Raw genomic sequence first — 9,585 nt, 5'->3', positions numbered from 1 at the left:
AAGAAGTGACTAGTGGAGTACCACAGGGTTCAGTGCTGGCACCAATCATGTTTTTAGTGTATATAAATGATATAAACAGTAACACTGGAAATGCGAGCTATCTGAATATGTTTGCAGATGATGCAAAAATACAAAGGAAAATTACTAACAGACTCTTGTAAAGAGCTACAAGAAGAATTAAATAAACTTCATGAATGGAGTAGTACATGGCAAATGGAATTCAATGTGGACAAGTGTCATGTAATCAAGTTTGGTAAAAGTGGAAAAAGACCTGATTGGGATTATAAGTTAGGAAATAAAACCCTATATACAACAGAAAGAGAGAAAGACCTAGGTGTGATTATCAATAACAGATTATCTCCGGCTGACCACATCAGTGAAAAGGTACGGAACATGTATACACTGCTTGCAAATATGAGAATAGCATTCACATACATAAATGAAGACATGCTAAGAAGGATAATAACATCATTCATTAGACCAACCCTGGAATATGCATCAGTAGTCTGGAGTCCTCATCTCAAAAAGCACATAGACAAGATTGAAAAAGTTCAAAGGGCCGCTACAAGATGGATACCAAGCTTAAGGGACCTAAGCTACGAAGAAAGACTAAATAAACTGAATCTACCAACACTACAGGAGAGAAGGAAAAGAGGTGACATGATAATGCTATATAAATGCATATCAGGAAAGGAGAAAATAGACATAAATGATTACTTAACATATGGAGAAGCATCAGCAAGAGGACACTGCAAAAAACTGCATAAGAAGAGAGGTGATAAAGACGTAAGGAAATTCAGTTTCCCAAACAGAGCAATTGATCAATGGAATGCACTACCGAATGAAATAGTGTGTGCCAAAACAATTCACAAATTTAAGGATATGTACGATAAATATGGTTTAAGACACGGGACAGTACGAGCTTGACTCATTCCTGTAAAGATACAATTAGGTAAGAACAATTAGGTAAGAACATACACACACGCACGCACATGCGCGAGCGCGCGGCCGGAATGTGAAAACTTGGATAAAATAACATGAGGTAAGTATAGTTTTTTTCGTGTACATTTTCCCACTTTCGTCTCGTACATTGTTAAATAATTTAGTAGAGGGTAGCTTGATCCATTCTCTTTCAAAATGGTTGTACTATGATAATTAGCCGTGATTAATTAATTATTATCAATGGGCAAATGAAGAATATGCAACACCACACCACACCACAATCATACTACTACCAGACCACACCATAACACCATATCATACAGTATATATACAATGCCAGATCTCACCACAAACACACACACACATTGCAAACACAAGTTCTATATTCCATAATTATACTGATAGCACCATTTAGTGTAACCCTTTTCGAACCTCATTTCTTCGGTTCTGTTTTTGAGATGCGAGTTGCGATGCTAGCGTTTCAATGACGAAGTCTGGTATAATGTTTTCGTGTACAAAGGATTCATTATGTAATGATTTCATGTTTTGTAGCCACCCTACCAGACAATGTACCCTTATCTAGGGGGTATGAACCTACAAAATATTGCTTTAGCTTATAAGGGAGTAACTTGCACTTCTTGTCGCATTTCCCTAATTATCGACCTTGCTACATACTCACCTTCATACCTAACATACCTCCCTCCATATCCCTAAGCCTACCTGCTTTCCTGGTTATTTTGTTACTTACTTCCTTGCCCGTCATCCTACCTGTCGCTCTGTCTATTCAACTGCCTGGTCCACTTCCTGCCTCTACCTCGCAATACCTCCCTGCCTATATCCCAGTTTATTTCTCTGCCTTCCTCCCTTACTACCTACAGTACCTACGTACTTACCTGCTTCCCTATCTCTCTACCTACCTAGCTGTCTCTTTTCCTACCTATATACCTCCCTGGCTGCTTCCCTAGCCACCTATCTGACTTCTTAACTGCCTCCATACCTACTTACCTCCATGCCTACCTGCCTTCCTACATATCTACCTGGTCCTTATCTACCTCTCTGTCTACTTCCCTGCCTATCTTCCTCCCTCCCTCCCTCCCTCCCTATTCTACAACCCAATTCCCTTCTTGTCTCCCTGCTTGCATCAATACATACCTTCCAGTCGACCTACCTACCTACTTGTGCCTTAGTAACAAAATTCATACTTCGCACTGTCTCGCTGAGTGCAATGACTGACTGCTATTAAATGGTAGTTGGTAGCGTGAAACAGTAGGTGTAGGCAGTGTGGAGACAAGTCCAGAGAGAACAATTATGTAACATTAAAATTAGAACAACAAGATATTGTGTCTCTCTTTCTGTCCCAATGCCCTCCCGTACCACAGAGAATAACTGTTCCACACATTAAATTTCGAAAACACAAAGACAACTTTCTGCTTTAATCCTAATCCACCCCAATGGCTTGGCCACCCTAATCCATCCCAGGAAAGACAAATTTGCCCTTCCCTGCAATTTTCTGGTTTCAGTTGAATGAATGCATGGAAAGTACTTCTATATTCCCTTCTTTTTTTTTCTGAATCTAATAGCAGTGGTCCCTGACACTGCCGATAAGCACATAGTGGTCGAGGTGGTCAAGTTCAACAACATCCTCAGGCAGGTAGTCATATATGAGATGCACAGTAGACATCATCATCATCTCAAAATTCCAGATTTTCCTACGGTGGGTAAATTATTTTTGTAAAATTATATATTATTCCTGTATTTTATGGCGTCCCTAAGTTCAAGTCAATCCCTGTTGAAGAGAAACAAAGTGCAGAAAAATTATATTTGTCTACATACAGTACATGCCCGTTGGGGCTGGGTGGATGCAGGGCCCCAACCCATCATCATTGATCACAGGGCACAAAAGTTCAACACATGCCAACCATAATCCACCCTAAGAGGGCAAATTCCCTCCCCCCCCATAATTCTCGGCTTTCAACTGAGAGAATTCACAGAAAGTACTTCTATAATCCAAATCTTCATTTTGAATCCAATGGGAATGGTCCCTAACCACGCCCATATGGTGCTTGGGTGCATGCGTGCATGTGTCGCAGTGACCAAAGCGACAGGATGACAGCAGATGGTTGGCTGTCCCTGCTACCTGCTGCTCCATTGCGGCGCTCAGTGCCTCAGGCCGCAGGTGGGCATGTGCGCAGGTGTGCTTGTGCATGACTGCATGTGCCTCAGTGACACATGAAGTTACAGTGGTTCCACAGTGAAATTCACATATGAGAACAAGAGGAAATTTAATATAACATGAGGGGGATGGGCATGTTTGTCCTTTCTTGGGTGGATTAGGGTTAATATTAACAATAAGTTTAGAGAATATTTTAACTGTTGTACCAAACAAGTTTAACAAGGCAATTACGTTACTGCAAATATAACAAATTACTTAATACACTGAGTTTCAACTCGACACAAGAAAAATATCTAAACACAATAGTCATGTATGCAACTTAGTTATTTAATTTAATAAGTCACTTGATGAGCATATAATGTTCACTTCTTACTATAAAATCTATTCCGGAGTTGATTCTATTAACATTATCACACAACCAGGGACAAATGCAGCAAAAGAAATGTTGCTGGATTCATAGTATAAGTCTATTTGTTATATATGTTATGCTTAGGGCACTTGCATTCCTTGCCTGACAGTTTCTCAAGTCTCCGCTAACTTCAGTTCTGTCTACTCACCAGATCCGCATAGCCATGGTTATGACTGTCTGCCTCCCTCAGCAGAATGGCTGTCTCTTAATCTGTGTCCCAGCAGATTTTTCACCACTGCCCCCCCCCCCCAATCCTGGCAGATTTTTGAATTTTTTTTTTTGTCTAAAACCTCCACTATTTATGAGAAGCATCGAAAATTCAGAAAGTGTTTAATTGAGTTTAGAAATACGGTAGAAGTAAAAGTACCTTTATCTTGTTACCATGTTCTCTCAGGCCAGGCTTGAGAGAAAACATTTTCTCTGGGAGGGGTAGCTATTCCAAACCATTCATAACTGGTTAGATATTTATTTATTTGGTACAAATTAATATGTAGTACAAGAGTAGATTGGTTTTCAGACAATACAAGCGATATAAACGTTCTTCACTCACCAAGAACATCAGCATATGACACCTTCTTTTACGACGTTACCGCCTCATCACTTCTGCTTGTTTCTTCCTCAGGCTTATTTCTTCCTTCGTCCTCCACCTCAGGAACCACTTTCGCCTTGAATTTCGTCATTGGAGAGACCGTGGTGCAACATGTTTTACTGGCCTGGTCACTGCTAACAGGTGAGTTGCCGAGAAAATGGCGTGCCGGGGGGTAGGGGGGCATTATCCCCACCTGGCGTTGGGTAGAGGAAGGTCTCCCCCATACGCCTACCAAAAATCACCCATGAAACTTGAAAAATGTGCAAATGCTGGACCTCACAATTGAAAAACGTATGGATACGTCGTCGGGTGTCACCGTGACAAAACATGGTGACATGTCCATACGTCGTCGGGATGCCTGGGGTTAAACACGGCTTGGTTTGTCTGGCCAGGAGAAACTACAAATTCCTTCTAACTCTGTCATCCTTATGGTCATCCTTATATACCCTTCAAGGGAAAATGCCGTATCCCTGATTCATCGATGCAAAAATTTACTAACTCTCGACCTCAGTTACGTGAGTTTCTGCTTAGATGGATCAGCAACATTGAACCTTTGTTTTTGTACCCCACAAAGAATAAGACAACATTTTATTTACCTGAGCACTCCAAATGCTTTTTGCATATCTTTACCCTCTGATTGCTCTCACTTATCATCTATTTGACCATCTTGTCCCACTGTTTTCTCATTAGTTTCACTTATCATGATATTTCGCCTCCTGATTCCTCTGTTATTTTCTCCATCCCTTGCTGTCCTCTAGGCTTCTCTGCCATTTCCCTTGCTTCCTGTCCCATCGTTCTGATCTCTGCTCAGTGCTTATGCCGGAGAGTTTTATATGCTACTTTCAACAACCTGCGATGCTTTCTTTCCATGGCCGCTGCGTCCTCTTCTTCATTTCCTTCTTCTTCACTTATTTCTTCCTCTTCCTTTTCTCCCTCTCTGCCCAGGCCTCTTTCCGAAGGGGCCTGCCAGATAGGATGGTAACGTGGAGTGGGCTGACCTGCTCTTTCTCTTGATGACGTCATAAGTTGCAGCATCAGGGGCATATCAGTCAGAGGCCATGTCACCTAACACTTGACTGTGCCGTCCATGCATTCCACCCCCTGCTTTCTCGCCCTACATCCCACTGGCGTAGCAGAGAAGTTCCGAGTGTTGTGAACTGGATCCCGGGGTGATGGTTTAACCAGGATCGTGAACTTTCAAATGATGGCGAGGTGTGGCGACAGCAATATCTATTTACCCAACACTTATAACTTACATAAGAAGCAAGAAACATCACAGTGACACCTGACAGAGCATAAACGTAAAATGCTAAAGTGACTGGCTGGGTTGGTTTGAGTAAGGGCTCATGGAGAAGGAGTTTAGATTGGATGCATGGTAATTCATCTAAGTATAAGGATGCGAAGGAATTATTTGGGGGGAAAATCTCTGGGAGTGCTCATATTGCACCTGCTTCAACACAAGAGAGTGACATGTTGAAATGTAATGTATGAGGGAGTACAGGCAGCTTGGTATCACTGATGAGAGTGGCATAAGCTTGGAGTGTGAGTGATTCACTGTGGGCACTGCAACCGTCACCCAGGACCAGATGACCTATACCTTGAACAATCTGAACTGTCTTAGTAATATCACTAACAGCATAATTAAGAGTAAATTGCAGTGGTCTATTTATAGGAGAACACCTATGATTAGTATCTCAAACAAATACAGGGACATTATTGTTAATAATTCTCTTACAAACCTTAGGTGCAATGTCCTTGTTGAGAAACATAGCACTGTCACATGTGTTAGTGCTTGATCTCAACACCAGGCCTTGTGGCTCACAAACAAGTAGCTTTTGGTTAGTATGGCACTGAGTGAAATCGTCCATCAACATATAGTGTAAGCGATTTTCACTCATTGCAATAAATTTGGCAAAGAGGAATGTTTATACAAAGTCATTTTTAAGGGAAGGAAGTGATTCGGAAGAAAAAAAAGCTTGTCGGTTCACCCTCAACCAGAATTAGCAAGCTGAAGCATACTGAAGAGCGGGTCTTGCGAGGCACAACTCTTATGTGGTCACGATACAAGGCAAGGTATCCAGGGCGAGCAGGAAAATGAAGTCCTGGTCTCGTCAATGAAATATTCAGAAGCTCCAGCAATAATTTATTTGGCACAGTGTTGACATCCAGGTGAGCTTGCATCATGCTATAGGCCTAACTTAATCCTCACATGATCTGCAGCATTACTGACAAAGCTAACTGAAGATTAAGAAAAGCTTCAAAGATGCGAGTTTCGCCTTCCAACTGCAATTTTTGGATAGAGCAAAATCTAATTATTGCATGTAAAATATTAGCTGCCTTTAGTAACTTGACAATTGTAGCATGCACGTGTGACATATCCCTAAATGTAACATTTAAAACCTGGGAATGAACATTCAATATCTGACGTTCCTTTTCAGACATTTCTTCAATTTGGCCCAATTTGGCATGTATTTCATCTACCTGATCCTGTGTTGCAGTGTAAAATAGAGATTCAGTAATATTACTAATAAGACCAATTGCACCCTTGGGTCTATGACCTGCCAATGGAGTATATGACTGCAAATAATCAACAAATTCTTTTTAATCCTCATATCTAATATGAAATTAATGTTGAAATGAAACCAACGTTTCTATTAGTGATGATACAAAGGACATTGTCATTGTGATATATATTCCACTGAATAGGTTCAAGCAAATCGTGTGCATTAGCAAGAGGTTTATATGCTCATCCTGTAATAACACTATAAGGACCACAATGATATCTTGTTGAAATAAGTTTGGAAACTGGAGAATAAATGAAGCCTGTTGGAGCAGGTTTCTCAGTGTGTGGGTCAATGTGCCTAGCGTTTCCTTACACTATGACTGCAAGCAGCAAAATCTGAAGCAAAATAAAATAACATGATTATTATGCCTTATTCTCTATTCTTTACTTGTCCTTCTATCAGTGTACTCTAACGGTCTGTCCATAACTAAAGGAGAATCTTCTACTGTCATGTGTGATCTCAGGCATTGGGAAGTCTGCTTCTATTGGGGTTTCCCCATCACCGCTTGCCTCGTTTTCACTTTCGCCTCTACCCTCGCTCTCCCCTTCACTTCCACTCTCACTCCCACTCTTGCCTTCACTATGCTGAATCGGGTCAGTAGCATCAATTTCACCCATAAAACTTTGAATGTCTGGGAAGTTAGACGAACACTCTGCACCGTGACTACATACTGGAAAGGCGATGAAACCATTTAAGTTACCCTCACTATCATCATCATCATCATCCGTTTATGCACCCGGTATGCACAGCGAGCATTGGGATTATCCTTTGTGGTGAGAGAAAACTCAGGGACCACTCGTATGCGGTGGTATGAAGTATGGAGATGGCTCCAGCCTTCCTAAAATGCACTTTAATTACATCACTGATATACTCTAAGATCTTGATGTGAGGACTCTAAAATATCAGAACACTACGTAATAGCTAGTAACGTACATATGTTATATAAAGGTTGGATGAAAGTCATGGCTGGGGCTGGAAGAAGTGGCATTCACACATTCTTTCACAGAAATGCAATAGACAGCAAGTGTGACGCCTGATCGGAAAGTCCCCAGGATCGAAAAAGTTCCACTCAACCATGTCTTACACGTGACACAACCACTCATATACGGGACAGGAGTTAGCAGGCAGAAGGAGGTAGGAGAGAGAAGAAAGAAAGGGTTTTAAGAGATAGAGAGGCACGATGGGGAAAGATAGGCACACAGGTTAGCGAGTAGCTCTCATCTCATTATGCTCTGTGAGACTCACTCACTATATTATTCTTGAGATATTCCTTTTGAAGAAAACAAACTACCGGTACAATCAAATCACAGACTCATCTTTGTCTTTCTCCGGTCATCGACGACAAGTACAACTAACATATTCTTCTTTCATAAAATCCCTACATATCAACTCACTGTTACAATACCTCAGTGACGACTACATATAATATAATATTTATCTACAATTACATTTCATTCATTCATTGCCAGACGCCATGTATCCCAAACGGGGTGGCCAAGGGCTTAGAGTTAATTGTTTTACAGGGAGGGGTACTAATCCTCCACCAACCCCACTTGACACGTAGGGAGAATGTTATGCCAACAGCATCTGGTGTTCCCAGGCGGTCACCCATCCAAGTACTAACCAGACCCAACGTTGCTTAACTTCGCTGATCAGACGGGAAGCGGTGTACTCAACGTGGTATATACATACTGTATATATATAATCCTTATGCTATCTGGACGCCCACTTTCCGGACACCCCACCCACCGGACATTGTGGGCCTGGACATTCAGAACACAAAAATGGCAAAAAAAAGGAAAAAAAATCCCCCCAAAACCTGATTTTTTCCCCACCCTTAATTTGAAATTGCTGCGAGGCACCGAACAGCTGTTTACACCACAGCCCCCCAACCACCTCCATCCTCCCCCCCCTCCCCTGTCAGGGTTGCCATTTGGTAATTTTCATTACCAAATGTGGACCAATTTGGTAATGAAAAATTTGTTCGCTAATGAATCAGAACAATGCACCACCAAACGGACCCTTCACATGCATGAGGACACACAGGATGGAGATGGTGGACTCTCCGCTGTCCCCAATCAATCTGCCAGCCTAGATAGCGAGAAAACAATCAACATGCTATCAATTATAAGGAGAGTGATTACACTTATCCACATTTGTATATATAATTAGTGAAGCATAAATACCAGCTCCACGAATTAGGTTATGAAAAGCTGAATTTGGCAATTAAAATTGAGGAGTTTGGCAATATGGCAGCTGCGATCCGGCAACCCCGTTTCCCCGTCACCACCAACAGCTACCGCCTAACTTCCATTGTGAGTAGACGCTTATCGCAATGGAAGCCACACGCGCTCGTTTTTTGTGAATAAACAGTGAATAAACTGCAATACCCCGCCACCAGACCACACGGGAACTCACAGTGCTGTGCAGTGCTAAGAAACTAGAATCCAGAGTGCAAAGGATTAACTGTGGAGTGCAAACTTCCAGTTGAAACTGGCGTGGTGCAATTAACAATGTGCAGCGTCAAACAACCATAACTTCGTTGCAAAGAATTACTGTAAGTGCAGCACAACACTAGATCGCTGCACGTGCTTCAAGAGCACCTTCACCACTGCCAAAGCCTTTAGAGAAGGCAGCCACAGACGTGCTGCAAGCACCCTGGCTGCGGTACAGTCACTTCCAACTCCTCATTCTTTGGTTCCCCCTCATTCATCTCATGCTCCATGTCCACCATTGGTGTGAACAGGCAATTACGATATAAATTATTTTGATGCCAGCAGTGGGATATATATATATATATATATATATATATATATATATATATATATATATATATATATATAATATGGGTTCAGGGAAATCCCTTACTGCTTGTATTTTGACCTCATATGTGTGGATCCCCTCTGCA

General features: G+C 41.7%; 1 pseudogene; it reads right to left on the bottom strand.

Moving 5' to 3' along the window:
• Positions 1-8,257: 8,257 nt before the first annotated feature.
• Positions 8,258-8,371, bottom strand: LOC145391511 (5S ribosomal RNA; annotated as a pseudogene).
• Positions 8,372-9,585: the final 1,214 nt, after the last annotated feature.

The sequence above is a fragment of the Coenobita brevimanus genome, chromosome 18 (genome assembly GCF_032717465.1).
Source record: "Coenobita brevimanus isolate Jiangsu-jjx chromosome 18, ASM3271746v2, whole genome shotgun sequence".
NCBI classification, from domain to species: Eukaryota; Metazoa; Arthropoda; class Malacostraca; order Decapoda; family Coenobitidae; genus Coenobita; species Coenobita brevimanus.
Note: the sequence above shows the minus strand (reverse complement) of the source record. Positions and strands in the feature narration are given on the sequence as shown.